The 27,732-nt window shown below is 43.9% G+C and overlaps 1 protein-coding gene and 1 long non-coding RNA gene across 6 annotated transcripts in view; one reads left to right on the top strand and one right to left on the bottom strand.

Moving 5' to 3' along the window:
- Window positions 1-27,732, bottom strand: part of CFAP77 (cilia and flagella associated protein 77) — a 60,591-nt gene that overhangs the window by 25,580 nt on the left and 7,279 nt on the right. The window lies entirely within an intron of this gene.
- The window catches only part of LOC311422000, a 60,700-nt gene that overhangs the window by 26,798 nt on the left and 6,170 nt on the right, over window positions 1-27,732 (top strand). For 2 of the 5 annotated variants that reach the window (XR_014685128.1, XR_014685131.1), the window contains exons 2-3: window positions 6,385-6,473; window positions 9,554-9,631. This is a non-coding gene — a long non-coding RNA (uncharacterized lncRNA). Of the gene's footprint in view, window positions 1-6,384; window positions 6,474-6,679; window positions 6,809-9,553; window positions 9,632-27,593; window positions 27,661-27,732 lie in introns of all 5 variants that reach the window. The other 3 variants (XR_014685130.1, XR_014685129.1, XR_014685127.1) reach the window with 3 other exon arrangements.

The following is a 27,732-nucleotide window of genomic DNA, read 5'->3' as shown; positions in this document are numbered from 1 at the left end:
CAGCAGGGTCAGATGACAAGCTCTGTGCAGCCCTGTGGCATGGCGTGGGTGCTTCGGACAGGTTATTTTCCATGGGAAGCCTGTTGGGGAGGATGGAGGGTTGCGGAAGCAGGGTTGGCAGATCTTTTGGGGAAAATGGAAATGTTGAAATACTACTCTAGTGCTGCACACTGGTTACATCATTGAACGCTGGCATTGACGTGACTGTTATTATGCTCCAGAGTGAACACTGGATCAGGAGGTGCTGAATCAAACGCAGTGCTTCCTGCAGGGACAGATTTTAACTGAAAATTATCCACTTCAAACTCGTCGCTATGGCAGGCCAAGGCTGGACAACAGCTGGTAAGGGATGCAGCTGCCTACTGGAGCTCCTTGTACAGGAACGTTGTCCAAACCCAAATTTATATTCTGCTTCTAGCCAGCCTTGCACAAACCCTGGCTGGGGCCTTGGACCATCCCCAGTTCGCCCGGCTGCTGCCAGCCTGGTGGCCCCTTTGCAGTGTGCCATAAAGGGCACTCACTGGCTGTGCACAATGCTGCAGTGCAGCTTGAGCTCTTTCTGCATCACCCTCAGCTCAGGTGAAGCTCTCACTGAGCTTGTTTTGCCTGAATAGCAAGGGTTAAATGCCTGCCCAAACAGGCACCTGTCCAGAGGGCTTTGTGCTGAGGTCTCCAGAAGTTGCTCATAATTCCTCCAGCTTTTTGCCTGGAGCCATTTTTTTGTATGTTGTCTGTTTGGTATTTCTCAGCTCCCACCTCTATGTGCAGCTACACAAAGACTTAAAAGCACGCAGGGGCTGCAGACAACGTGCTGTGGGCACTGGGCTCCTCACCAGCATGTCCAGTGGTGAGCTGGTGCCTGCTTCAGGGACTTGTCCAGGCTGCAGCAACAGCTCTGCTGCTGCAGATCCTGGCAAATTGGCTCTCATCTTTGCCAGTTTCAGATCACTGGGATGAAATCCTCTGTGCCTGCAAGGCCATATACCAGGGCCTTCAGGTAAATCTGGGTGTTTGCTTCCCAGGTCTGCGAGGGAGGTGCTTCACCTTGGTCCCATTAAACCCACCTGCCTGTGATACTAGGCAGTGGGACGCCACTAGGTGTGGTGTCCCTGTGACTTCAGGAGCATAAGTTTACCAGAAAATGAGTTTTCTGGACTTGCATAGACTTAAACTCCATCAGCTTCCTTGCCCTGCATGAGCCTACAGATCTTTTGATGTAAGCAGAGACTAGTAATGAGCTTTTTGAAAGCAATCAAATGAGCTACCTGAAAGAATCTGTGCGTAAAGTGGTTGCTTCTCCCCGGCTACCTCCTGCAAACCTCCAGCAGGGGAAGGGGACCGTCCCTTGCAGATGTGTCCTGCGCTGAGCACAATGGGAGCGAGTGGGCTTTTAGTGCTACTGCAATTGAAATATCACACAGCAGCGCTAAACCATATGTGCATGCTGCGTGTGAGTTAGGGAGCTCACGCAAAATGCATAAACTGGTGCCAAAAATGATAAAGGAGCTTTCACTGTTGATCTATTTCTCCTGTTTTTACAGACATTTGTACAGGAGCTATTTTTAGGTGGGTTGTCGCTGATGTACCAGAGAAATCGTACAGTGCTCTTCAGAGGCACGAGGAAAAGCTGTTTCCAGGGGTCATGTTCTGATACTGGATCAGCTAAGCGAGGCCAGAAATCTGCTACTATGCTGAGGGTGGGAGAAAATCTGTAAGAAACTGCAGGAAAGGAGAGGTTTGTAATCTGTGGGAAGTGGCTTCCAGACCTTTGAATATAGAACTGTGTAGAACGGAAGAAATTACAGCATTTAAAGGTTCCCTTTTGCACAGCACCTGAAGTTAACACAGTTGGGTATTTACTCCATTGCAAAATTAAGGCATGCTGTTTCTTTTTTATGATTGGGTGGTGCTGAATAAATAATGCCAAAGGTGCTGGGTAATTAATTAAAGAAGAAAAAAATCTGGTCCAATATGTTGAACGTGGAGGGAACCTGTGACTGAAGCAAACCAATAGGCTCAGAGGACTGATGATGCCAAGATTTTTTTTTTTTTTTAACCTACAAAGGCAAAGAATGGGAAGGATGTAGCAGGAATGAATCTTGTTGAGTGTAATCAAAGCTTACTCTCTCATTCATAAATTAGCAAAATGCTGCTGCAGCCTCACAGGCTGGTTCCATTTGTTTGTCCTCAGGCAGTGTCGGTGTGCTGTGCCACAGAGCAGTGGTGGGAGACAGCCAAAGTTGGTGCAGAAGGTCCTTTTTCCTTCCCCAGCTCCAGCACTGTTTGCTGTGTTCAGGTTTAGACTGTCACAAAGCTGCTTGGCTGGAATACAGATCTGTCTGACAGCTGTGCCCATCAGCAGACAACTTCATTAAACCTCATTAAGATGTCATTTCTCTGCCTTATTTCCCACCTCTTGGCTCTAATTAAAACCGTCTCTCTCTGCATCCCAGGCGGTCCTAATTTTCTCTGGGTACCTTCTGCAAGTCTTCTCCCTTTACGACCTCAGTGAGGAAAACCAGGCATCTTAAATACTGTTTATCTAGCTCATTCAGAAAAGACAACTCCAGGCTTTCTCCTGGAGCATTCCCAGAGTATCCTGCAGAGATCGCCACCTCCCAGGGCTGCAAGAGATGTGTGCTGAGGCTTTGTTTGCTCTCTAAAACTGTCTTTAAGGACTCAGCTAGTGCCTCCTTTCCCCTTGAGCCGGGTAATTTTCATTTTTGAACCAGGTGTGTGTGTCTTGTGCTTGGAGAGTGCTGCTCCCAGCCTGGCTGCAGTGCGGTGCTGGTGTTCGGGCAGTGGGATGCCCTGCTTGGCTGAAGAGCAGTGCTGGGTGCATCGAGCTCTCTGGCCCTTCCTGTGTAGGCTTTGATTTCTGCAGTCTCAGATTTGAGTGTTTAATGGTATTGGAAAACGTTTCTGCAGAGGAAAAGGAGGGCTTGAAAATGAGTCCCTTTGCAAAAGGCAGGTGAGTTGCAAAGGTGCAGCAAAGGACAACAATTTTAAGGATTACAAGTTTTGTTGCAAGCCTCGTGTTTTGTCCTCTGGTATTTATGATCGTCAACACACTTCATTAATTTTCTACAGATGACTGAGATTCTGAGAGGGGTGAGACACCTGTCTGTGTACAGAGGGGTACAGCAAGAGATGCAGACGCGGATTTTTAATCCCTGCATCTCACGCAGCCCTTTGCTGGGAGGGGATGCTGGGCAGACCCATGAATCCCTTCTGCTCCAGTTCATCCAGGGCTGCCCTGTCCCTCCTCCATGGCTCTATCCTGCGGATGCCTGCAAACCCTATACCGGTGCATTTTCAACCCACCAGGCCTTGCTTCCTTCCCTACCTTCTGTTCCACTTTTCATTATACCCCCTTGTACAGTAAAGCCTCCCGTCACGCTGCCATTACTATTATTATTGCAGATTTACTGCACTTGCAGAGTGAAGTGATTGCGGTGACAAGGCCCAGCATTTTTCCCTCCTTCCCCCCGCGACAGCTTGAAATCAAGCCCTTCATTTGCATTTACATGATCTTGCTGTGCAGCTTATGAGATCGGGAGATTTATTTGCTACTTAGCTTGATGTTTGATTACACTCTAAGAAGGCAGTGAGCTACAAAGTGCAGGGATACATCAGAACTGAGCTACTGAAAGCCTCTGGGGGACAGTAACTCAACATCAGGTTTAGGTAGATGAGAAAGGGAATGTTCAGTGTTTTGAGAAAGGCAAATTTGATCAGTTTTTTAAAGGTGGAGGGGAAAAAAAAACTTATTTTCCATCTCTCTCCGAAATGGTTGGGAAAATAAGAATATTAAAAACATGTGAAAATCTGCATTTGTTAGTGCAGAAGAAATCCTAGCAGGGGCCGGCGGCTGCTGGGTGGTATGCCGCTAACCGCCTGTAACTTCCACTCCCAAGAAGATTATTAATAATAAGTTGGCACTTATCTTCGAAGCTTTTCATAAACATTAAAGGTCAAAGTCAAAGGAAGTCGTGATTGATGAAGGACCACAAGATCTGGCCCTGATTTATTAAACTCCAGAATGTGCTACTGAGCAATAATCCTGCCGTAGTAGCTGGGGAAACTGAGGCAGGGGATTAATGTGCCCATGGCTGACAGCAGAGGGAATGGAGCTTGGACTGGGGAGAACAGGACTGTGGCTGGTGCCTTGTGTTCAGAGGGGGAGACCAAATTATTAGTCTCCCACAATGGTGTGTGGGCCTTTCAGAGAAAAGGGCAATGCTTGGGCAAAAAGCTTTCATTGGAATCATCTGGGGGTGAAGCTAAGGGATCTGATATCAAGACTCCTTTCACTACAAGTACTCCAGATAGGGTAGAGATGCTGCTAATCCAGAATACATCCAGAACACATGCAGTGTGCATTAATCTGTGCTCCTGACCGATCCACACTGGGAGCACCAGCCTTATTAGACAGAAACCTTCTTGTCTCTGGTCTAAATGTGAAAGATTTTCCCCTCCAGAAACTGTTTTTCCCAAGGCTGGCAGCAGGAGCTTGCGAGGACGGATGGGACACAGGTGTCCCCATGCTGGGTTAGGCACAAGTGGCACAAAGCGGCTGAAGTGGGCACTGCCACCCCAGGGTTTTACCCACACAACACCAGCCGGCCCCATCCCCTCTTCTTTTGCTCCCCTGCTCAAGGGCAGGACCCAGCCCAGCAGGGTGGAATCACCAAAAACTAAGGGTTGTCCATGAGGGTTCCTGATACAGAAGAACAGATCTGAGGAAAGACACCCGCTCTCTGGTACAGTATCTTTACATGTGATCTGTTTGTAGTTCGCTTTGTCTTGAAAATTGCCATGAGATGTGCTATTACAATTAATCATTAAAGACTTAAGGAAGAGTATACCCCATTACATAAAAGACTCCGGCGATGATCTTTATCCAACTTGTAAAATGGGCAGACTTGATGCGACTGAATAATTTTCCTCTCATCTGCACAAAATCATGAATGCTAGTCATACTTTGAGCCTGAAGTGAACACTGTGAGACCAGCCTATAATTACCAAAATAGAAAAAAAGAACAGCGTTTCCTAATGAATGACAAGCCACTAGGTGGAAATCTAATTTGGTCTAATTAAGCAGCCTTTGTGAGGATTTGTCTTTAGATGAAAAGAGGGAGCCAAAGAGATCTAAATGCAAATGAACTCTATCATTTTGGTTTTAAAGGGCCAGACAGATATAAAAGTATTCGCGTGCACAATACTTTCACTTGTCTCCATGGGCGTATTCACCTTCTAGGTTTCCCCCTGAAAAATCCTGTTTGCCCCCCGATTCTGGGACTCTGAGCACTAGTCGCTGCTTGAGTTAGAATACAAGGTGCTGTTAGGGGGATAGTTTTAACAGTAGGGTATGCAAAATGCTAAAATTTTCTTTCTCTGTAACAGGGTTGCTTCTTTCTGCTACTTGAAAATGGTTCTGGAAAAAAGCATCCTCTTTGCTAGGGAGTGAGATCCCAGGTCTGCCACTTTTGGTGTGTGGCACAATATAATTCTGGGGTCTTTGGGGGCACCTACTGGACCCTGAGCTCTTCCTCGGTGCGTCTGTGTCAGTATGAATTACTTCAGCACTGATAAATCACCGCCACCTTGCCCAGTTGTGCTATTTCTGCTGATTCTGCTGACAGTCTCAACGCTGGGAGCAGGCAGCCCAGGTACAGCCCCAAAGGCTGAGACTTGCTGAGGTGTTTGACTGTAATTGAGATGGAAATATTGAAAACGATCTTCTCCTGCTCTATTAAATCTGCTCCTGACTTAAAGACAAATTTGTGTCTGTGTAAGGTTTCATGCCAGCGCTGAAGGTCAAAGAAGCATATGTGTTTCTGCAGTGGGTGTCACCGCTTGTGAAGTTCACATCAGCCTCTGCTTGCTCGCAAGCCCCAAAGAAGCAACGTGCTCTGTAGTCATAAGACAAAAGCTGCTGGCAGGAAGGATGCATTATTTGGGCTAAGCGAAGATGGGTGCAGCTCCTGGTTATTGCTAGATTGAGATTTTACCTGTACCTGATATCCTGAGCTACAGCTACCACTCCTCTCTATGAGGAGGAATGAGCCTGAGATGGATGTGAGCATGTGTGGGGAACACAGCACAGAGGTTTGGTGCAGGAAAGGTTTTGCTCTGTCACCTGGCATGGGCTGGCCCTGCAGCAGCTGAATGGTGAGAGAAGTCTGAGATGATGAAGATGGTGTGTACAGATGGATCAGGGTGGGAAAACCAGCAGAGTAATTTTGTCTCCGGCATGGCAGCAGTTCTGGGAGCTCTGGGGAGAATGTGGGCAGAGCAGTGAGTGGCACATAGCTTTTTTTTTTTTTTTCTTTCTTTCTTTCTTATTAACCTATTTTACCCTCTTTGCATTTGACTTTTCAGAGAGATGTGGGGCCTCCAGACAGTGGATGGAAAGGATGTAGCTGGGTTGTCTCTTCCTGCAGGACCACAGCCTTGGAGATCTTTGTATGGTAACTGAGATCAAATTCTGGCAGAGAACGCTTTTGCTCAGGTTCTGTTGGCTTTAGTGGGAACACTGGGGTTTAGATGAGAACAGCATTTGGGTGATTTGGCTGAGAGAACATCCTGTAAATGTTAAAGAGATGGGATGGCATGTTAAATGAAAACTTTCCTTCCCCTTCAATCAGTTACGACCTTTTCTCTGCTTTCTCCTTAGTAATATCTATTCCATAAGCCTCCCCATCTGCTACTCTGAGAAAAAATCCCTTTATGTTCTCAAGGCCAGATGTTTGAGTTTGTCCAGCACAACTCAACTCAGTGAAGCTATTCCTTCAACTCCATACAGGTAGCTTTAATTTTTTTTTTTTCTCCTGCATTTCTTTGGTTTCTATTGAGCATATTAGGCAAAGTGCTGCCAGTGTAGCATCCACATTAAAGGAGTTGAATGCAAATGAGAGTTTGACTCTGGGCCTTCTGTAGCAGAACAAACATGGCTAAATTCCAAGTATAGCAGCATAGTTCCTCTGTGGCATAGATATCTGATCTTAGGACCAAATTTAATCCCTGGCTGCAAATGAGATGTTGGCTGCCTTGAGAGCTACCTGTCACCTCACAGCAGAATTTGTCTGAAGTTAATGTACTTGTGGTTCCACCCAGGACAAAATATTGAAGTATTTCAGGCTAACAGACAACTTGTAAAATTTGGGCAAACCCTTGGTTTTAGGAATCTGCTTTCACTGATGGAGAAACTCTAATCTCTGATCATAGATGCAGGAACTTCCCACCTTGTCACCTCATGTACAGAATAATCTCCATTTTCATTAGAGAATAGGTAAAAGTTCTTGCTGTTTAAAAAAAAAGGATGCTGTTTCTTTAATGTAATAAAACCTCAGCAGGACAGAATGTCTTTACTAGACTATCCCCCAGTATTCCCATAAGAAATCAAATATAATCCTATTTAAGAAGCTTTAAATAATTTTGAGCTTTCATATTGACTTATTAAAATGCAGCTTAAAAAACGCCTTCCTTGCAATCCCTTTACAAGGGTCAGGGATATAAAATTTGAAGAAATATGATTAGTAGATCAGTTGGAAAGATATATGCAGCAGCTTCCAATTTTATTATTTAAAATGGCCTTTTAGAAAAAAAGGTGATTCAGTAAAAAGTGGTACCATCTCACTGAAGGGATGAGTCCTTGGCTTTTCCAGCCCTATCTCCTGTCTACAGTGCCCAAAACATTTGCTAGGCTTTTCTGAGACCTGAAAAGCACTTGCAGCTGGGAGTGAAGAGATGGTTTGTGTCCTCGTATTGCAGCAAAATAGGGGCTTATCAGGCTCTAAGCACAGCAGTAGCACTTGTGCCCATCCACTGTTTAGTGCAGAAGACAGTGAAGGTAATAAAGAAGCAAATATGCCCCAAAGGCAGAGCTGTTGTGAGCATGGGTACAGTTTGGCCCACATTGCCTTTATTGCCTGGAAACATAAAGTCAAGAAGAGCTCCTGTAAACTTTCAGATTTTGGTTGGAGTGGGATGCGCCCCTTCACTTTCTAAACATTGCATGCTCACATAGAAAATCAGAGGATCAAACAGATGTTGTTCTGCTGACCCAAACTCTTTGCAGCGCGAACTGTGTCTTGTCAGAGTGGTGACTGCAGACTCGACCAGTATGTCCCTGGGATCCTGGCACAAATCTCCTTACAACAGTTTTCAGTTCCCCATGTTCGGTCCTGTTGACTTGGGAAGAATGTGAATTGTAACCAAGAGCATTTTGGGCGCATTGTTAGAAAAAAATTAGCTTAAAGGTGCTAAGCAGAGAAAATTGAGTCAGTTACAAGTTGTCCTGAGCTTCGGCTCCACAGGTCTCCTGGGATTAGCAGGGTTGTACGGATGTAGATGATGAGACAATTTGACCCCCCACTCTTGAAGTATATTAAATACAATGAAGACCCAAATTGTGCTGTCAGTTAGACAGAACTCCTATTAAGCACGGAGGGTCTTGTGCTACTGCAAGAATCTGCCCAAGTCATTTGCTCTGTCCTACAGCAAAATGTATTCAACATGCTGAAATTAAACCGCAAAACCTAGTGAGCAAAATCACACCCTGCCCATTACACTTACAGCCAGTTACTGTGAAATTCTAATGTGTCAGACTCTTTCTCTGGGAAATAAGGTAGCTAATAACTTTACTCCTGCCTAAGGCTGGACTTTGGTCAAGGCTGTCAAGGCTTCTATGATTTTCATGTGGTTTTGAAAAAATACCCGTGATTCTGACACATTGGGACTTGCGTGTGAGCAGGCAGGGAGCTGTAATAGCTCAACTTCCCCAAGAGCTGCAGCGTTCAACCTTGGGCTCTCTGCATGACGAATACCAGAGGGTCCTGAGCCCACAAGCGCCTCAAGGTCTTCAGCTCCCAATGAAGTCAATGGCAGGCTGCTGGTAGGATCTTGGCCAGAGTTTTCTCTTGTGGCAGGAAAAGCAGTGACACCAAAGGCAAGACCAGCAAATGCTGGTGAGAGCCTTAGTGCCCTAAGGAGTTGTCATGAGTTTTTTTTTCTTGCCCAGATTCCTAATTTTCTCCATTTATGACAATAATAGTTAAACTAGGCTGAAGCAGGCAGCACTGGGAATTTGCTGCTGGTTAAGGAGTTATTGTTGCCCATGGGCTGGTCTTATCAATGGCACTGAAAATATGGCAAGAGTTGTTTGGTTTACAAATTAGTGTTCATCTTTGAAATACATACATACATACATATATATATATATATATATATATATATATATATATGGATTTTCACAAAATTCCCTTTAATTCTATATCTGATTCCTTGACTGCTTTCCCCGCCAAATCTTCTCAACACGATCTCAGCTCTGCTCTGTTGTTCTCAATCCCGTACTTTTTTGCAAGGCTGCAACATAAGGGGTCAGATATGGCTCAGGCAATGTACACAAGTAGCCCAATTACTTTCAAAGGGGCTACTCTTGTGAGGCAAGAAAGAGTTGGCTCTGAAAATTCACTTCATAATTGCACCATATTTGCTAAATCAGATGTTTTATGTGCTTAAGAATTCTCTATGTTCCCTTCTTACTCAGCCATTACAAAAGGATCCTTCTCTGCTGGAGTTCTGACCCATATTTTCACTGCTGCAGTCCAAATTTGGCTGCTAAAAGGTAAAGGCAAAAATCTGTCTCATCACATCTCTCCCAACCCCTGTTCAGCTGCTGTGGTATTTCCCTTCATTATGCTGCTGCCTCAGACTGTAAACCTCTCTAATTTCCTACATCGCAGCTATTTATTTAAATGCTAACTCGCATTATGAAGTGATAATCCACAAGCGCAGGAGATAATTTATGAAGCATTTAAATTAAGAGGAGCAGCTAATTGGGAGCATGTGTCTTATAAGCCTTGCTAACACCAGAAAACTACAAATTAGGGAGAAAATGGAAGATATTTTTATCTTGCTTTTCTTTTGTAATGCACTGAGGAAAAATATTACCATACATCACACAAACACTGCCGTTCACAGAAGTCTTCTCTTCTTTTCTGTTGTTAGCTTCGTAGCTAGTGTAACGCACAATGCTCTCGTTATTACAAATTCCTCATTATAACACAAAATAATCTTTGCTCTCAGAGAAGGTGGAATGAGGTGGGGTTGTCTGTCTCCAAATAAAGTGGAATAAATTTCCTAAGGAAGGTCCCTTCCCAGCTACACGTGTTAATTTAAAAGAGCAAAGACTCCCTTGTTATATAGGGATGTTAAAATGCATTTAATTTAGGACTGCGTCACGCTGGAAGCTTTATAGGTTTGTGTTGAAATGAGAATGAGCATAAATGGCTGTGAATCAGGGAAAAGAAAATCTGCTACAGCCACAGGGCCATGGAGAATGTACTTGGGATGGTCTGTGCAGATTTCTGTGCCAAAGTCACAAACTTCAATTTTTTTTAGTGGTGTTTTAGTCATAAATACAACTACTAACCTGAATTTGAGTACTGCTGTGCCCCATGATGTGCAATTCTTGGCATACGGCTGTGTGACAGAGATAGCTCGTGAAATGCTGCTGGGAAGGGGTGGTGGGGAAGAAGGAGGGTTTCAACACTAAGCCAAAGCAACAGCACCCTGAAGAAGATGAAGGCAGTAACCATTCCCACCTCAAGGCTGACAACCGTGCACCAGAATCCCTGGTTCTTTGAGGCTTTTGCCAAAAAGGGTAAGCGGCAGCACTGTCCTCACTAGGCAGTTTTCTTTCCCTGAAAGCAGAAGGTCGCTTTGGCTGCTGTTTTGGTTGCTGGTGCTTTAATTGGAAGAAATGGCTGGGATGTTCTCCCAGAGGAGCAAGAGGGTTTTTTGGTGCTCCCCAAAGAGCATCCAGATGATTGTGCTAACGCAGTCAGGAGAGAACTCGAGATATTTAGAAAGCTGTCAGTAAGGACTGTCTTAATATACAGTTGCTGAAGGGTGGGAGAGAACAACTTTAGAGTAGTTTCCAGTACAACTGTGTTAGATGTTTAGTTAGGATGCTCCTTTACTAGGCAACCGATTCTTGTGGGTCCCTTGAGTGGCTACTGGAGACAGATTTGCTGTTAGAGTAAAATATTGTGCACACACCCTGCCTTGCAGGGTGCCTGTGAGTGGCGGCGAGGTCCCTGCATGGGGGGATGCTCTGCAAGTGTGTGAGAATTCAGCCCCCACGTGTGACTGCAGGAGTCTGCTGTGTGGCTAGAAAATGCCCCGCTTTAATATCTGCATTTGTGTTTCTGCTCTTACAAATCTCCTTTTACGTATATCCTGTCAGAAGCAGTCAGCAAACAGGCTCTGGCATTATTGGAGTTGCTCCTCAATTCGGAGGAAACCGTAAATCTGAAACTTCAATCATATCTTTATGATCATTCAGCAAACAGAGATGGAGGATTTATTCAACATGGGATAGCAAAGGGGAAACTGCAGGGGGTTATTGCAGGAGATATTGGTTTAGCTAAGGCAGAACTGCTCCCTCGGGCCTCTCTACGGCCGAGCCAATGAACAATGGCACCAATGACAATAACAAGGCAATTATGGGGAAGAGGGTGAGGAGGGGGTAATGCTTTGTTAAAGATATAGGTAAGATTCCAGCATGGTGTCTCTTTTGTGTGCTTTCAAAACTAAAGGATGGTGTGTCTGCCTGGGGTGGTCTTATTAGGAGCTGGTGATCCTAAAAACACAGCAAGTGCTTAAAAGAGCTCCTAGCTTGTGCGTGATTGTGCTGCTCTTAGGAGGTTATGAAGATTTCCTCCCTAATCAAATAGGGCTGGCAATAGGTTCCTGTAATCCATCCTGCACCCCAGGGCAGGAGATAAGTACCTAAATCTCTGCTGGCAGAGGTTAGTCTCTCTGGCCATAGTTAATGTTGGATGTTCTGCATTTAGGACTAATGCTTGTTCCTGGGAGGGGGTTCAGGGCACCTCCCCTTGCTGGGGGGATGCTCAGGCTTTCACCCCAGGCTGGCTTTGGTGTTGTGCCACAAATACTACAGCAGCCCTTCGACCAACATGACCTGGTAGGGCTGTTTTGAGATTGCTCGATGACCTGCTGCCCAGCCTTGCACTGCTCTCAGCTTTATACTTGATATTTTTTATTATTTTTTTTTAATTGATACAGCCAACATTTAAAAGCCTGTCTAGAAAATGAAGCCCAATCCTTAAGGCTCAAATACAAAATGACTTTGCCATAAGATGGTGTGGCGGTACTGGTTCTCGTGGGGTTCAAGTTGGGGCAGCACCAGAAAGGGATCCTGTGGTGTTACTCGTCCTCAATGCATGGTGATGCTGGGGTTGGCCATGAGCATGGGCCTCCAGCAACAAAGTTGTCCAGTGCAAACTGGAAACACAAATGCTTTGGCACCGAGGGGTGGAAATGTTCATGGGAGAGATGGATCTTGCTGCTGCTGCCAATAGGTGAGACTTGCATGAAATCTGCATCTTTGCGGAGTGTTAGTGTCTTAAAAAAAAAAATAATAAAAAAATGCAGTGGTGCAAAAGCAGGAAATAAGTGATCCATCCCACCTGTCCTGCCTTCCCTCCCCTTCTGCTGGCAATTTTTCCTCCCCCCCCTTCCCTTGTGAGCCCCTGAGCAGTTTGTTTTTGCCTGCAGAAGGAAGCTTGAAATATTGCAGAGGGGGTACAGGCAGCGCTCCCTGCGGCCTTGCCCCTGATGGCACGAATGCAGACATAAAATAACCCAGCGCCATCAGTAACCTGTCGCCAAAGCCCCACTACGAGGTGAGAGTTTTCCTCCCTGCCGTGGCTGTTAGCTGCAATGTATTTCTCCCTGCACTAAGCACCGTCTTTCCCAGGGCTGCATTACAATGATTTATAAACCCCATTTCTGTGGAAAACTAATAGATCAAAGTGAGGAGAAGGAAAAGGAGACATGAGCAGCTGGAAGAAGATATTGAAGCATGAAACAAAAACAGAAATGAAAAACTAGTTTGTGGCACTAGTGAGTTGTTCTGTGCTGCGCTTCTATTATTGAAAAATAATAGGGGAATCTGTATTTTAATCCATTTTTTTAAGAGCCATTCAAGTAATCTGACTAGGTCTTCCTGGAACCAGCTTACTTTTGTGTATTTGTGCATCTCTTACAGAACCAAGCACGTCTTGCTGTTTAGCCCTTCCATGTCTAGTCATTTTTAGACCTTCTATGTTTTGATCAGTCTCTGGATTTTCTAAGAGGTTAGAAAGCACCGCCTGGGGAATTGATGCTTGGCTGGACCTCAGCCTGGGATGCGCTTGATCCTGAGCTGGGTTTTACAAAGGGACATCGTGGGCTGGGACTGGGGCAGCCAGTAAGGTGCTCAGCCTTTGTTTTGGTTTCCTCTGCTGTGCACTGGGGATAAACAGATGAGATTTCAAGTGTAATTCTCAGTATCAGTCAAGTAGCATCCTGTCTGAATTGAGCCAGGAGTACAGACCCATGCTCATCCTAGTTTTACAATGATTAATGCATTAGTGTTTGTAAGAGCTTTTGAGATAGGAGGCTAATTGGGCTTTTGCGTGTGTTCTGCTTGTCTGCTTCAGCCACCAGACATCCCTGACTTCAGACACAGGCAGTGGTGGAGAATTATTATGGAAACAACCATAATCCTTAGTATTTGTGCAGCACTTAATATATGAAGTGCTGCACGAACCTTATACCTACAATTTCTGCACATGATGTGTATATGTGAAAACATTACACACAGTAGATGAAATGCACTGAATAAGCCAAAAACCAGATTTGGTGGAAAACAGACATGTGTGGTAAGACTGCAGGGGCTTTTGTAAAAGGCTGTACAGAGCCAGGAGATGGAAGCTGCTGAATTATCCTTAGGTATGCTCAAAACTTAGGAGGTTTGCAGGTTTCCATTCAAAGTATTTTCTCTATGTTCCTAGTGTTTGTTTTGTTTTCACCTTCTGTGGCAAATTTGTTGCCAGTTAATGCTGCAGCATCGTGTTAACTTTAGGCTGGCTGGTTTATCTTGGTTCCTGATTTCTGTTGTATCCTTTGGTGCTGGTAAAACTGTTCCTGGGGGAAAGCAGCTGCAAGGATAAGTTCATGGCCATGTATAATTGATACTTCTCGCAGATAAGAGGAAGCAAGCACGTATTAAATGTGCTAGTGTGACTGCTCTGCACAGGGAAACTGCACTTGTTCACCCAGGAATGGCATGGGCAATGAGGTGGTGTATTTTCCTTTTGGTGACTTGCAAAAACATGGCCTGGAGAAGAAATGCCTAGGATGGAGTTTAGGAGTGAACATCCATGATGTGATCTGCTTTCAGCTACACTTCATGACTACTGATAAGTGAGCTAAATGCTGCTATTTGCAAGTTCAGCACTGGCCCATTAAATCAGCATGAGATGACCAACATCCACACAGCTGAGACTGACTTTTGGCTCGAGGCGCTGATTGGTAAAAGCTGAGTGAGTTAACATGAAAATACTGCTCTTGATTTTTTTGCTCACACCCCCCTGTGATGCAATTTAACACCATCCTCAAAAATATTTCAAACCAGAGGTCATCTTAATAAGACATTTGTTCCCTTCCACCTTTTGGCTACGCAGCTGCAAGCAAATGCTTCACTGAGCTGTGAGGCCCATTCTTGTGTTGTAGCTGGTGCCTGGCACAGTGGCACACCAGGCAGATGCTGAAGTCTTTTTTTCACTGCCTGGATCCTGTCTTTCTGTGACCAGAGTCTATAATGCAGCTGCATCTTCCCTAGACCTTGCATTGGTAGCTGCAGACTGCATTCCCAGTTACAACAGGCAGAAAAAGCTGTCCGTGCTCTAACAGCCATTGTAACCATCCTAAAACTCTGCCAACATCTTTCTTCTGACTCCCTATGGCCTAGCCAGTCTTTACTCTTCTTCTGTTCCCTGTCTGCAGAGAGAGCTCGCAAGATGAAAGACAGCCAGGAAGGTAGGGAGAGCTGAATGTGGACTAAGAGCTGCCAGAGGAATATGAGAGGAGAATTTTGCCCTATAAGCTTTAATAAGGTGGTGGGTTAAGAGAAATGCAGCTAGGGAGAAAAATGGGGAAATTTCTTTCTCCAAATGGGCACTGCTTCAGTTTGTAAAAGCACCAGGGATTCCCCATGTGGCTTAATTTATTATTTTCCCACTCGTTAAATGCCAAAACAATAAAGCAAAATCTATTGTTAGCTTTAAAATGCAGATGATTTGCATATGGCTGTGATAGTCCTACTGCTGCCTTCATTTAAACTCAGTAAGCCAAGGTACCTTTAAAAATTATGACTTGTTTTACATTTAATATACTGAACTATGTTAACATAATATTAAGGGGCTGACTTCACAGCTTAATTGCTGATCACGTAGAAGGCTGCTTTAGCAGAAGCATTAGCCTAGCAGTGCGGTAAGGCCTGATGTGGCAGGCTGGAACAGCAGGCTGCACAAAGGGGCTGCAAGCTGCTCTTTTCCTGGTGTGATACCCTCTGGAGAGCACCTTAGAAACCCAGAATATCTGCTCCAGATATTTACTCCAGTCTTGGTTCACTCACTTGTGCTGGAAGGCATTTGGTGCCCTATTGCAGAGCAGTGCCTGCACGACGCAAACAGGATGCAACTGTACCTCTAAAAAGTCTTACTGGAAAATCAATTTTCTGTTCAGTAAAGTTTTGTAGAAGGGAATGAAAATCCTATTTTCTGGCAGAGCTGAATGTGTACTTTACTTTCCAGCCCTGGGTCTCCAAGGTTGCTGTAAAGAGATGGTGCAGTTCTAGTGTTGTATATTCTCACTATTTTTTTTTTTTTCCCCTGCATTGTTTGACCCTTGCTCACATCAGGCTGAATGTAGACAGGGTAGGGACTGGGAAAGGGAACCTGGTCTACAAAGGCTCTTAACCCTTGCCTGAATTCAGAGACCCTGTGACTGTGTTTTGGTCAACGTGGTTGGCTACTTGCAAAGACTGCAAGCTGGTGCTTTGGAAGGGGCCCCTGTGCTGTTTCTTTAAACTTTCCCTATTTTCAGCATGCTGAGCCTATGGGTCAGCACACGTGGAGGGCATCACCTTTCAGGAGGGAAATTCTGCAAGTGGCTGACTCATAGCTGAGCACCTCCAGCAGCAAAGTGGCACGCAGTGCTACCCTTCTTGTCCAAAGTCAAAAATATAATTGATTACAGACAAAAATACAGCCCTGAGATGTGTCCAAAATAAGAGGCACTCATGGGCTTTTCAGGAGCTGAAGAGGTATCCAAGCATTACCAGCCGCTCATATTTGTGTACCTCTGACTTTTGTACATGGCTCCAGTATGGGCTCCTTAAAGATCTTGTCTTTTTTTTCCTCGGTTAAAAAAATCGTATAGATTGACAGAGATGTACACCAAGTTCTAGCACTCTGATTTAAAAGAGCAAAGTTATAGGCTCTTGGAAATAGAGGTTTATAATAGAGAAGCACTGGCAAACCCTTAACTACAGAGAAGCTACCAGGCGTTGCAACCATAATTGGGAAGGGAGGGAAAAAAAATCACACTGTGTTTTTCAGTGCTTAGCTAAGAAATACAACAAGAGAGTTTATTGCTTGCAAAACACAGCTGCACTGCCTCAAATTGGATGGAAAAACGAACCCTGATAATTTATTACACCCCTAAAGTCACAAGAATGTACCCATAAATTACTTTTTTGGAGGGGGAGGGAAGTGGTACCACTGTAGTCCATTCTGCACAACCTACTTATTAGTATCATAATTTATTATTATTATGCCCTGCTGCAAATAGAGAGGCAGATAAAACTCAAATCTATTAAAACAACCGCTCCACTTTCTCTGAGCCACTGAGGGACACCATTCCAAAGGAAATGAGATAAATTACAAAGACGAATGTATGAGTCTTGCATTACAGCACATAGCTTGTATATATGCAAGAGCAGGAGGATAATTCAAGGAAAAAAGAATCGTGTTAAGTTTTGCCATTCAGGATTCAACACAGAGGGACTGGAATAATATCAAGTGGTCAATTAAATATTTTAAATGTATTGAATTTTTTTCTTCCAGAAGATCCTATACGTTAACTCTGAACAAATGAATGTGTAGATGTGAAATAACTGCCCTGCTTCTATTTTAAATATACTTGAACCAATGTGCATTTTAAGTACTTTTTATCCAGCTATTCTGGGGAAGCAGCTACTATAGTGACAAGTGTGAAAATTGTATTGATAGAATACATCTATCCTTGTGGTGATGGTTAATTGCAGGGCTGAAGGGAATTTAAGGTTGGTGAAAGATGCTGTTTTGCAGTCCTAGAAGGGCAAAGTGGTGCAGCCAAAAATACAGTTATGAAGTTCTCTGCGTGCCTCTGCTAATGGGTTTCAGATAAGCCAGCTAGAATTTTGTGATATTTTTCCTTCCCTTCATTTCCTCTTGGGGTATTTAGCCGGACCAGCAGTTCTTAATGGCATCCTCCCCTTCCTTGCTACTTGGATGGATGGAATAACAAACAATAATTGTATGGGGAGGTTATTGCTCATTGCTCTTCTCAGGACAGGAGTCAAATGCTTATTAGGTTATGATAAAGTTGGGATGTTTGGTGCTCTGGGCCAAGTGTACTGGACCCCTGATTCTGGCTGAAAGGAGGCTGCTGGACCAGAATGGCTTTGGGTATGGTAAATGCCAGGTCTAAGGAGAGACCTAGCAGTAATCTCCTTTCTACACAGCCAATTTGTGCTTTCCAGTTTGTTTTTAAAAAGACAATGATGCATACGTGATAACAAATCACACTGGATTTCCTAAGCAACGTAAGAATTGTGGAGGTTTAGCTGGCTTCACTTTTATGAATGCTGGGGATTCTCAAAGCAAGAGTACAGGAGACAAAGCCAGAAAAACCTCAATGGTCCACAACATAAACAAACTTAATGAGAAGAAAAGAGTCAGCAATCATTTCATCTTCCCTGCAAAGCCTGCTGCTCTGATCGGGAAAACAACATCCAGGCCACACAGTAAGACACCAAGACTTTGTGCTGCTGCTACAGAGAGTGGGGGAATGAGAGGGATTGTCTAAGGAAGGAAATGAGGCCACTTTCTTGCTGTGACACTGCAGATTTCTGTCTTCACAGACAGCTGGTGATGTGCACCGATCTCTACTTCAGACTGTTACTTCTATACTCTTGCATACTTGTAGTAATTGCATGCGTTTCTATGTCTCGAATGATTCTCCATCCTTTCATATTCCATGTGTTGGCCGCCTTTGTGTAGAGATTAGCTCTTGTGTTGAAGGTTGTAATACATAGAGTGAATAGAATTATTTACTTTGAGCTAAAAGAGCTATGAAATACATTCACAAAGTGATACTTAATATTGCTTCAGGTTTGGGCTTGGACGCATGTTCCTGCAACTTATTCCTTAGAGTGTTTACATAACGACACGAGGGAAGAGAAGGCAGGAACACATCCCACCTTCACTTGAATGTTAGTTGCCAAATCCAAAGATCTGCAGCTTGTTTCTTTTTTCCCCGGGTGTTTGTTCAGATCATACATGAAGCTCCCAGTGAAACCTGAACTCCTTTTCAAATGACAAGCTGTGCTTTGTAAGGGTTTTCCTTCAGATCGGCTATTTGCTTCTCTGGCCAAGTGCATGGTTGCTCCTTAGGTTCTTTTGGCACCTCTTCCTCTTCTTTTTGCCTCTGCCTCATGGTAATGCTCCTTCTGTGTGGCCTGGGCAATTTCTAGCATTTAGTTCAGTAGTTGGTTACCTTCTACATGAAGTTCTGGCACTATGTGCTTGTAAGTGGGAAGGAAAAGGGGGGCCAAGATAGGACGCCACCTTTCAAGCTCAGACTTGGGCATAATATACAGTGCTTAGTGCCTATGGTATATTGATTTACAGCTTTTTCATAAAAGAAACCTGTGGTTTCCCTGTATCGGAAGCTGTGAGTAAATTTCAACTATTTTACATGATCATAGACAAGCCCTGGGACCAGCTGTGCCTGTTACATTTTTAAGACAACAGCAAACCAAATGCTTTTCTCTGAGCAACAGCTGCTTTCCTGATGGTGGAATGTGAAAGACTTGCTGCCCTGGGGCTCTGAGATCCACTTGTCATGGCTGACCTACAGGATTGACTGGAAGCCATGGGATAATGCCACCTCTACTGAAATAGTGAAATACGGCATTATCATCAAATGAAAACTGATTGCATTTCCAGGAGGGTTGTGTAGATTTACCTGGGCAGTAAAATCATATCCGTTTGACTGAGAGACATCAGATGGGTGACATTCACCTGCCTTTTCCACGTGCTGTAGGGGCTCCTCTATATCAATGAATCGTGGCTGTGTTTTCCACGATGACTGGATTTGGGAGATCAAGGGCCACAGCAAGGCAGATGCTTCATAGAGTATAAAACAGCTCATTGCTGCTTGTCACAGCAATTACATTCTTGTTTCCTAATTTGCTGTGTTCCACACTACCAGTGATATTGGGCAGCTCTTGTTTGAGCTTGGCTAGGATTTCTGAGAGTTAAAAGGTGTGCTGCATGTACCGAGAGACAGGAGTGCCTCTGCCTTGGACAATCTGGCATCCTCAGACTGGGGACGTCTGACCCCAGCCTGTACACGGAGAGGGGACTTGCTTGGAGAGGTCAGCTAGGAATAAGGGAAGCTTCATCTCAGCAAGCCATTTTGTGTTGCTCTGTGATGCTCATTACTGTTGAAACCAAGTTTCCAAGCCACTGTTTTCCTCTACAAAAGGGAAGAAGCTGATAGGAGCCTAAGCGGAGCGAGGATAGTGAATTTTAAAGTATTATGACATACATACATTTAATAGTACATCACATGTAAGGAAACAAGCACATATGATTGCAGTGTTACAAGATGGATATAGGTCCTACAACATTAAATTTAGTGCCTTGTGATTGATGATCCTTTGTTTGCAGGTTTTCTTTTATGTATATGTTATTTCCGTAGGATAAGCATCTTACCAGCTGGAAGAAACATACAACTTTTTTATTTTCTAGCATGTAATTTCTGTTTGATTCACAGCTAATAAATAGGTCATCTTGTACTTTTGAAATGCCAACATGCAGTAATTCAGTGAAATAGAGACTCTACATTAAAAACCTGTCAACCTCAGTGCAATTTTCCTGCACCCTGCGCTCTGGAAAGATACCTTGTCACTCATGGTTCAGCTCTGTTTCCCTGAAATATCTCTTCTTCTGCATAAGTAATGAATACAGTTGCATGAAAATATCTGGCACAATGTCTGTTCTTCCTCCCACTCTAAGGAGCTGTGGTACAGAGGCTGTATTTATTGGTTGATCTTACCACACCTGTGACTTCAGGAAGATTTGTTGGGAATATTGTGGCCCCCTCCCACCTGCAGGCAGGTGTTCTCAGCTGTGCTAACCACACAGAAGTCATGGAGATGCTGCTTTAAAAAAAAATCCGGTGTTATTTAGCTGCTTCTCAAACTGTAAAGGCTACACGATACAGAAGAATTTTAAATTCTTATTTGCTTTGTCTTTCCCTTTCCGATGTGTCACAGAAGTCTTGCACAAAAAGAGCATTGGGCTGAAGCAGATCCAGTTTAGGAGTTTTTTTAAAAGGATTTCTGTTCTTTAAAAAAGAGCTATACACAAAACATCAGCTTGCTAAGCTTGTCTTCTATTTCACATAATCTGAAATACACAATTTGCGCTTTTCTTTTTTTGTGTTTTTCTCTTCCATAGCCCTCAGAGCTGACAAAAAGATGGCAAAACGTTCAGTTCTACATCTCTGATCTGAATCAGCACAAAATTGTCAAGCTGGGCTGCTGTGGCATTGCTGCTAGTGACATGTGAGAGAGGGCAGTTCTGTTTATTCATAGACTTAAGGCCAGAAGGAGTCCTATGATTTTCTAGTCTGTTCTGAAAAAACAGTGCATTCATGGGACCCCACTTTCAGAGACTCTTTTCAGATGCAATACAGGGAAATTTCTGCAGTGGTGGTTCCAAAATCTGTGTACAGAGAACCCACCGCCCCAGAACAGATGAAGCTTCAAGCCAGAGATTTAATCCTGCAGGTGTTACTCACATGAACAGTTTCCCCCTGACCCTAAGTTGGATAATGTGGTGTGAGGAAGGACAAGTGCTGTTTCAATGAAAAAGCAGACCAACTCCAACCATGAAAAATTTGGCGGTGCCTTTTGTGTTTTTACATCAATAGCAAGTTGAAACTCATAAGATGTCAGCCCCATAAAAATGGGAAAAGCAGGGTGTGCTCACCCCCTGTGAACTGAGTTTTACAAGGGATAAAGCTACTGAATCCTCACAGTGAGGTCCAAAAGTAATTTAAATCTCTTCCCCTCTCTCTTTGCTCCCAATTTCCCCATCCCAGTTGTTGTTTGATGCATCAGCTGAGAAGGAAAGTTAGAGAGTGACACTAATAAGGAGGGCTCAGACTCACTAAGAGTATTAAAAGGTTAGGTCATGGTGTGTTCTATTAAATAGAATATTAATTGAATTCTTGACATCTGAGGTGAACTGTGACATGCTCATGGGATAAATATTGCATTTAACAGAGCATCATGACCCGAAGCTCTAAATACTATTGAGCATCAGCACCAATCCCTCACAATAGATCTTAGCCTCGGTCCTCAGGGTACGAATGCTCCCTTGGAGTTTTGGAAGCAGAGCTTAAAAACAGATTTCACATTTCTTGTTTCTGTTCTCAGTTAAGTCCAAAATTGGTTCTTCCATCTCAAGACATTCACACACTCAGGCTCAGACTTAGCTTCTCAATATATCAAGAAAAGCACATTTCAAAAGCCATGCATTACAATCTCATCGGGCTTGGTACAAGAGAGGTTGAAAGAGAATTTCTCCATTTCCACCCCCGCACCATAAAGGAGATTAAAACATTAAAAAGACCAATTAAAAATAGGGAATCTCATGGCAACATTTTCATTAACCCTCCCCAGTTCTTCTTTCTGTCTCATTAGTCATCACAGGGAGAGGAAGGATCATTTTAATTAGCAGCATTGTAAAGCTTTATTTAAGACAACTGCCCCTCCTGCTGCTCTCTGGATTACCCTGCCAGCTTATAAATACAATACCAAATCATTAACAGCCCAAACCACCACCACCGAAAGGTTTGGAAGAAAGAAGATCCACTATGGTCAATGTTTAGGGCTCTTTAACAATGTCTTTTCTCCTTATTCAGGCATAATTCAAGCGTAATATTGGGCTTTATGAAACAACTCAATATCCTCTTACAGCAAGGTCCTTTCTAGTCGAGGATACCATGTGTTCAACTTTATCCCCCTTTGTTTTCAGGGCAATGAAAGCAGAGTCGCATCTGACAGGATAGACACGGTAGATAGGATCACAGGTTTTCCGATGTCCCAATTTGGAATTAGTTGTTAAATTCTCAAATTAAGGGACTGCTGCACGCTGACAGCCTCGCAGGAGGGAGGTGAGGGACCAGACCCCTCCCATAGGAGGCTGGTGGAGGATTTTAGAAAGAGGTTCCTGTGAATTTAGGTTAAAAAGAAAATGAGCACCCATCTTTTATGAAAAGAGAACTGCTTTTTCCAACCATTGCTTGCTGAATTTCATGTTTTTTGCAGAAGCAAGACCCATTTTTTTTTTTTCCTAATGGAACACACCAGCCAGAGTTTACAGCCAGGGGTTTCCGTACCTGGCAGGGCAGAGCAGAACACGTGCCTGTGCAGAAGAGCAAATTTCCTCTCTCTCACAGCCCTGCGGCACGTGCCCTGCTGCTGGAGTTGGGCAGAATGACCCCAGTGGCAGCACAGAGGCTGATTTTGAAACTACTTTGAGTCACTACATCTTTGAGAATTATAGGCAAGTGGAGATCTCCCATACTCTTGTAGGGTATTGGGGGCCGCATTAATGGAAATGACCAGGACAGCATGACCCCAGGTCCTAAGTACCCCAACCCTCTGGGTGATCTGAAAACTGCCCTCCAGCCCCTGGCTGTTTCTTTCTCTTGCGAACCAATCATTCTTCCTCCGAACCAGACTGTAGCAGCTTCTTTTCTTTTGTGTTCAGCAGAGTAGTGATGGAAACATCACATTTATTAAAACATAAATTGCACAAAACCTCCTCCTTACCAAGACCCCACAATTAAGACTATTAGGATTTGCTATCTAGATCTGCGGCCTGCTTTTCCTGACCTAAATGTATAAATAGGGACACTTCAGCACACCTGTGTGCTGAGATCCCTAATTGTTCATCACTGTTCAGCAAAGTCAACCCAGTCTTTCCCTTAGAGCAACCTATTAGCTACTTGTGGGAGTTGAAGCACTCCAGGTATCTGCGGTGGAGTTTTCCATGTCCATATGTTGGGGCCACAGCTAGTATTTATTTATTTATTTTTTGGTTATAACAGCCGACAGCTGAAGATATCTGAAAGTCTGAGCTATCCTCTTTGCTGCTGGGTGCCAAGGTACGCCAGACCAAAGGACAAAAACTCTCAGCCTTCAAGTCTGCAAACACAAAGTGCAGTTTGTCTCCTCCTGAAATCAAGGTTGTCTTGACTTCAGTTAGAGCATTAAGAAGAATGTAGAGATACTGTTTGTAAAAGTAAGCATGCTCCTCAAGAAAGGTTTAAAAATGACTAGGTAAACTTGACTTTACCTACAGCGACTAGTGTTTAAGTAATGAAAAGGACTACTGATGTGTCACTGAATGATCAATGTGCTGCTACATGGAGTTCATTTCATGTTAAGTCAAGATCTGTACCTGTGGAGGTTTGCAGGGAGAGGTGATGTCTCTTATGGAAGTAACTGCTATGTGCCAGACTGCTACCAAGTCACCAATGCAGTTTTGTAAGTGAATCTGAAATAAGTAAAACCTTTCTACTTTTAAAAATGGAAAAAAAAAAAAAAAAAAAGTTTGAGTTTGGGGCTGCTCAGCCCCTCTGAACCCATCTCCGCTCACTGTGGTGGGCTCTGGAGGCAGGCTGAGCAGGTCGTAGAGTGGAGCTTCTGTCACTGAATGCTTCTTGTCAGAACTGGGGGAGGCTTCTCAAGGCCAACGCGCTGCCAGTGCCCGAGCTGGAGAACCGAAATTCCAGGGGATATCAGTCTGGAGATCACGGATGCTAAACTCACTTAAAACCAGGCAGTGACGATAGTCTGAGTAACAGTCCTTGTAAAAGTTTATATACAAGCTGCTTTGTTTCCTATTTATAGCTTCACTGTATTTTTCTTATAATACATTTTTAATGACTTATAAGGCCTAGTTATTTATTCTCCAGAAGCCAAATACTTTTTCTCCCTCGTAATGTGAGTAGATGAGCTTTGCACAGAAGAGCTGTATGGAAGCAGGGCAGCAGGCGGGGGACATCGCATGGCTCTAAGGAGCCCCACAGCACCCAAGGTGCTGGTGCAGTGGGTGCCCAAGCGTGCAGTTCCCTTTTTCCTCTCTGCTGAGCGACTGCCTGCATGGAGGGCCCTTCCTGGGCCACAATAGCTCCAAATTACTAATTATTTAATTATTCTGTCTACACGTAAGGGAGTCACTTTCTGTGATTGTTTAGCTCTACATTTCTTACTCCAACAGTAACCTTAAAAACCCACCCCATAAACCTGCAGTGCCATGCGTGCAGAACCCCTTCTGTCTATATGTTGAGAAAGCAGCATGAACAATGGAGCAAACAAAAGCTGAAGATGGGATGCTTTGGTAGTTTTTTGCAAGAAATGTAATTAATCTGTTAAACCACCCTCCATCTCCAAGCACAAACATTGATTGCCTCATGATGACTTTAACCAGCGCGGTTTTAAGTCTATCATATTTTTTAAATTGTTATATACCCAATATTTTCTTTATATTTAGATTAATAACTATGTAATCACTTCATTAGTTTATTTAGATTGTATCATTTTTAGGAAATTATTGTTTAGATCAGCCTTGTCCTTCCCTTCTATCTGTGCCTTCCCAGAATTAAGCGGTATCAGAAGAAACCAATTAATTGCAACGCGACTGCTGTAATGGGGTCTGCTCTACAATGTGGCAACATCTAATGGAGTTTTAATTTCCCCGTGGTGAGCCAACATTTGCTTAAAGAGAGACTCACAGCAAACCGCTGCCCCAAGACACATGGCTTCTTGAAGTCTGTGGGGCTGAACGGGCACGTTGGAGGTGCTGCTGCTTTTGCTGTTGGTAAAATTCAGAGGAGGCCATAGCTGGGGCATGAGAGAGCATCCCGACCCCGTTGTGGGCTGTGATTTCCTGTGGACTTGCAGAACACGGGAGATATACAACCCTGCACAGCTTATACTGCACCTCCTGACCTTGCAGGGATCCTGGGTGCTAAAATGAACTCCACCACCTACTGAAGGTTTTACAGTGCTTTTTTAACATATGGCCTTCCTTAATAAATGCTTATTTAACCTTTGGGGGTCCTCGCTGTGCAGTTGCACCAGAGAGTCCTTGTCAGGGAGCAGGAGCCCATTGTGGTGGGGCTGAACAGAACCACAAAAAAAGAAGAGCCTCTTCCTAGGGAGGCTGCCATACCTGTGTAACTTGCAACACAGGATGCACAGACAAGAGAGAGCAGGAAACGGAGACAACTGAATTTCTAATGAGATTTTTTTCCGTTAATTGGATTGTTCAGAGTTTTTAGTATGACCAGAAGTTACAACGGGGATTCTAGAGGGAGGCGAAGCACCCAGCTCCCTTTGAAATTCAGCAAGATGTAGCCCCCTACCCTGCTTCGGCCCTGGGCGTCTTTGAAAATCTCAGCCTACGCTGCTGTTGACTAATGACTGTTTTGCTTGGTGAACGCTGACAAACTTCTAAAGTCGGTCTGCCTTTCCCAATCTTCTGACAGCTTAAGAGATTTGAAACAAAGCTACATTATGATGCAACCAATTTCAGCAGCATCTGATTAACAAAAAGGAGGCCACAGCTACCTGACAGCAGCTGGTGGTTATTTTTTATTTCTAAAACAAACTGATGGCCTCAAACATTCATACATGTATTTATTTTTTTTTTTGTTTAAATGTCTCATTTCCAGGCTTTTTTTCGGGGGATCATGCAGGGAAATAAAGTTTTGCAATTCTTCTTCTCATAATAAGTCTGTCTAAAAATGATGTTGCTCATTCTGTTGAAAGATGGTTTCATTTTCTACTCAAAATTGGTATGAAAAATTTGCCTTGCCAAATGAACATTGTATACTGAACTTGTCAAATCCTCTCTCCTGACACAAATAAAAGATAACATTGGGTGGCAGCATGTAAAACAGCACTGACAAGACAGCTAGGATGGAAGCAAAGAAATACATATTTTCTTCATTCTCTTTTCCTAAGAAGGGTGAGGGAAAGATCCAGGTGAGTGAATGCTGCTGTGCTACAAGGGAAAATACACCGTCTAAAGGCTTAACAAGCCATTTCAATGCAAGTTTTAAGAGGAACATAAGCGATTCCGTTTCTGATTAGTAAAATCATGACGAAAGCCTCGACTTTTTCGAGGCAACCAAGAGAGCTGCTGAGCAGAAAGGGTGGCTGAATGAAAGGGGCGTTCGGTGCAAAGTTCACAGCTCCGCTCTGCAGGCTGGGAGGGCTACTTCTAACATTGCTGAGAATTATTCCTAGTATATTTAAAAATAAAGAAGGCAATGATAGCGCTTTCATTAGATCTGCAGTCACATCATGTAAGTGAATTTTTTTTTTCCTGTTAAAATTGTTGATTGAAGGCCGTTAGCTATTTATCAGCCCAAAATTACATTTCTCCTCTCCTAGGGGTTGCCTCTGTTAAAAATCACAACAACCGCCTAGTTAGGAACAAGAAAAGACTACTAAAACTGCAGTTTCGGACTGGGAGGGAGGAATACAGGCATGAAACACAGATTGCACCTTCAAATCCCCGATGGCATCACGCTTCTTTGTTCTGCTAAGAAAAATTAACCTCAATCTCGGCTCAAGGTCCCCCGATTGATTATCATAGTCATTTAAATACTGTAATCTCATTTTCAGCATCAGGGAAAGGGAGCGAAAAGAAGAAAAAGAGAAAGAGGTGGGGAAGTGAGGGGGAGAGAAGGAGAAAACAGAATAAATTATCTGACAAAAGGAAAAAGGGCCTTTCTGCTTACGGAGCCTATTTCAGATCCTTCCACTTGATTGGAAAAGTTGATGAAGTTTAAATGAAGCAGAATTAGAGGCTCAGGCCACTGAGTATTGACAGGGGCCCATGGAAGAATGTGCAATTCAATAGGCCTGATTTCTGTGGAAAACAGGGGAAAGGCCTAAATGGTATAATCTTCAATCAAATCTAACATCGACACTGACAAGGCAGGGTAATGAGATAGGCCAGATCAGGCATGTTGGTTAAAGAAATTAATCCCTCTTGCTGCACCAAGAGTTCAGCTTTGATGCCTATTGTACGGACCCCTGTCCCAGCCTATCTAAATGCTAACTAACTGCGAGTGTGATCCGGGACTGTGCTTTTCATTGCTGGGGCTAATCTGATAACAATTTTATCTCCCTGATTATGGAGGCAGAGAGAGCAAGGAAGCCCCTCGTGGTGGCACCGCGCGGAGTGGGAAGAGGAGAGGGGCAGAGCCCGGCGATGGATGCGGTGGTGCCGGTGTGGGTGTGTAGGAAAACTTGCGTTTCAGCATGTATTAGTGCTTTAACACACCGTAATACATGGTAATTATCGTCGTTACAGTCGCCTCCTGACCAGCTGATTGGTGTCTCCTGGGAACCACCACGGGGGACACGCGGCAGCCACGAAGGTGATCTGAGGGAGCAAATGCAAAGGGCGTTGTGAAGTTAAAAAAGCACGCTGCACACAAAGGGTCTCCTCT

Source organism: Aythya ferina, assembly GCF_964211825.1.
Source record: "Aythya ferina genome assembly, chromosome: 20".
In the NCBI taxonomy this organism is placed as follows: Eukaryota; Metazoa; Chordata; class Aves; order Anseriformes; family Anatidae; genus Aythya; species Aythya ferina.
This window is presented reverse-complemented; position numbering and strand designations above follow the sequence as displayed.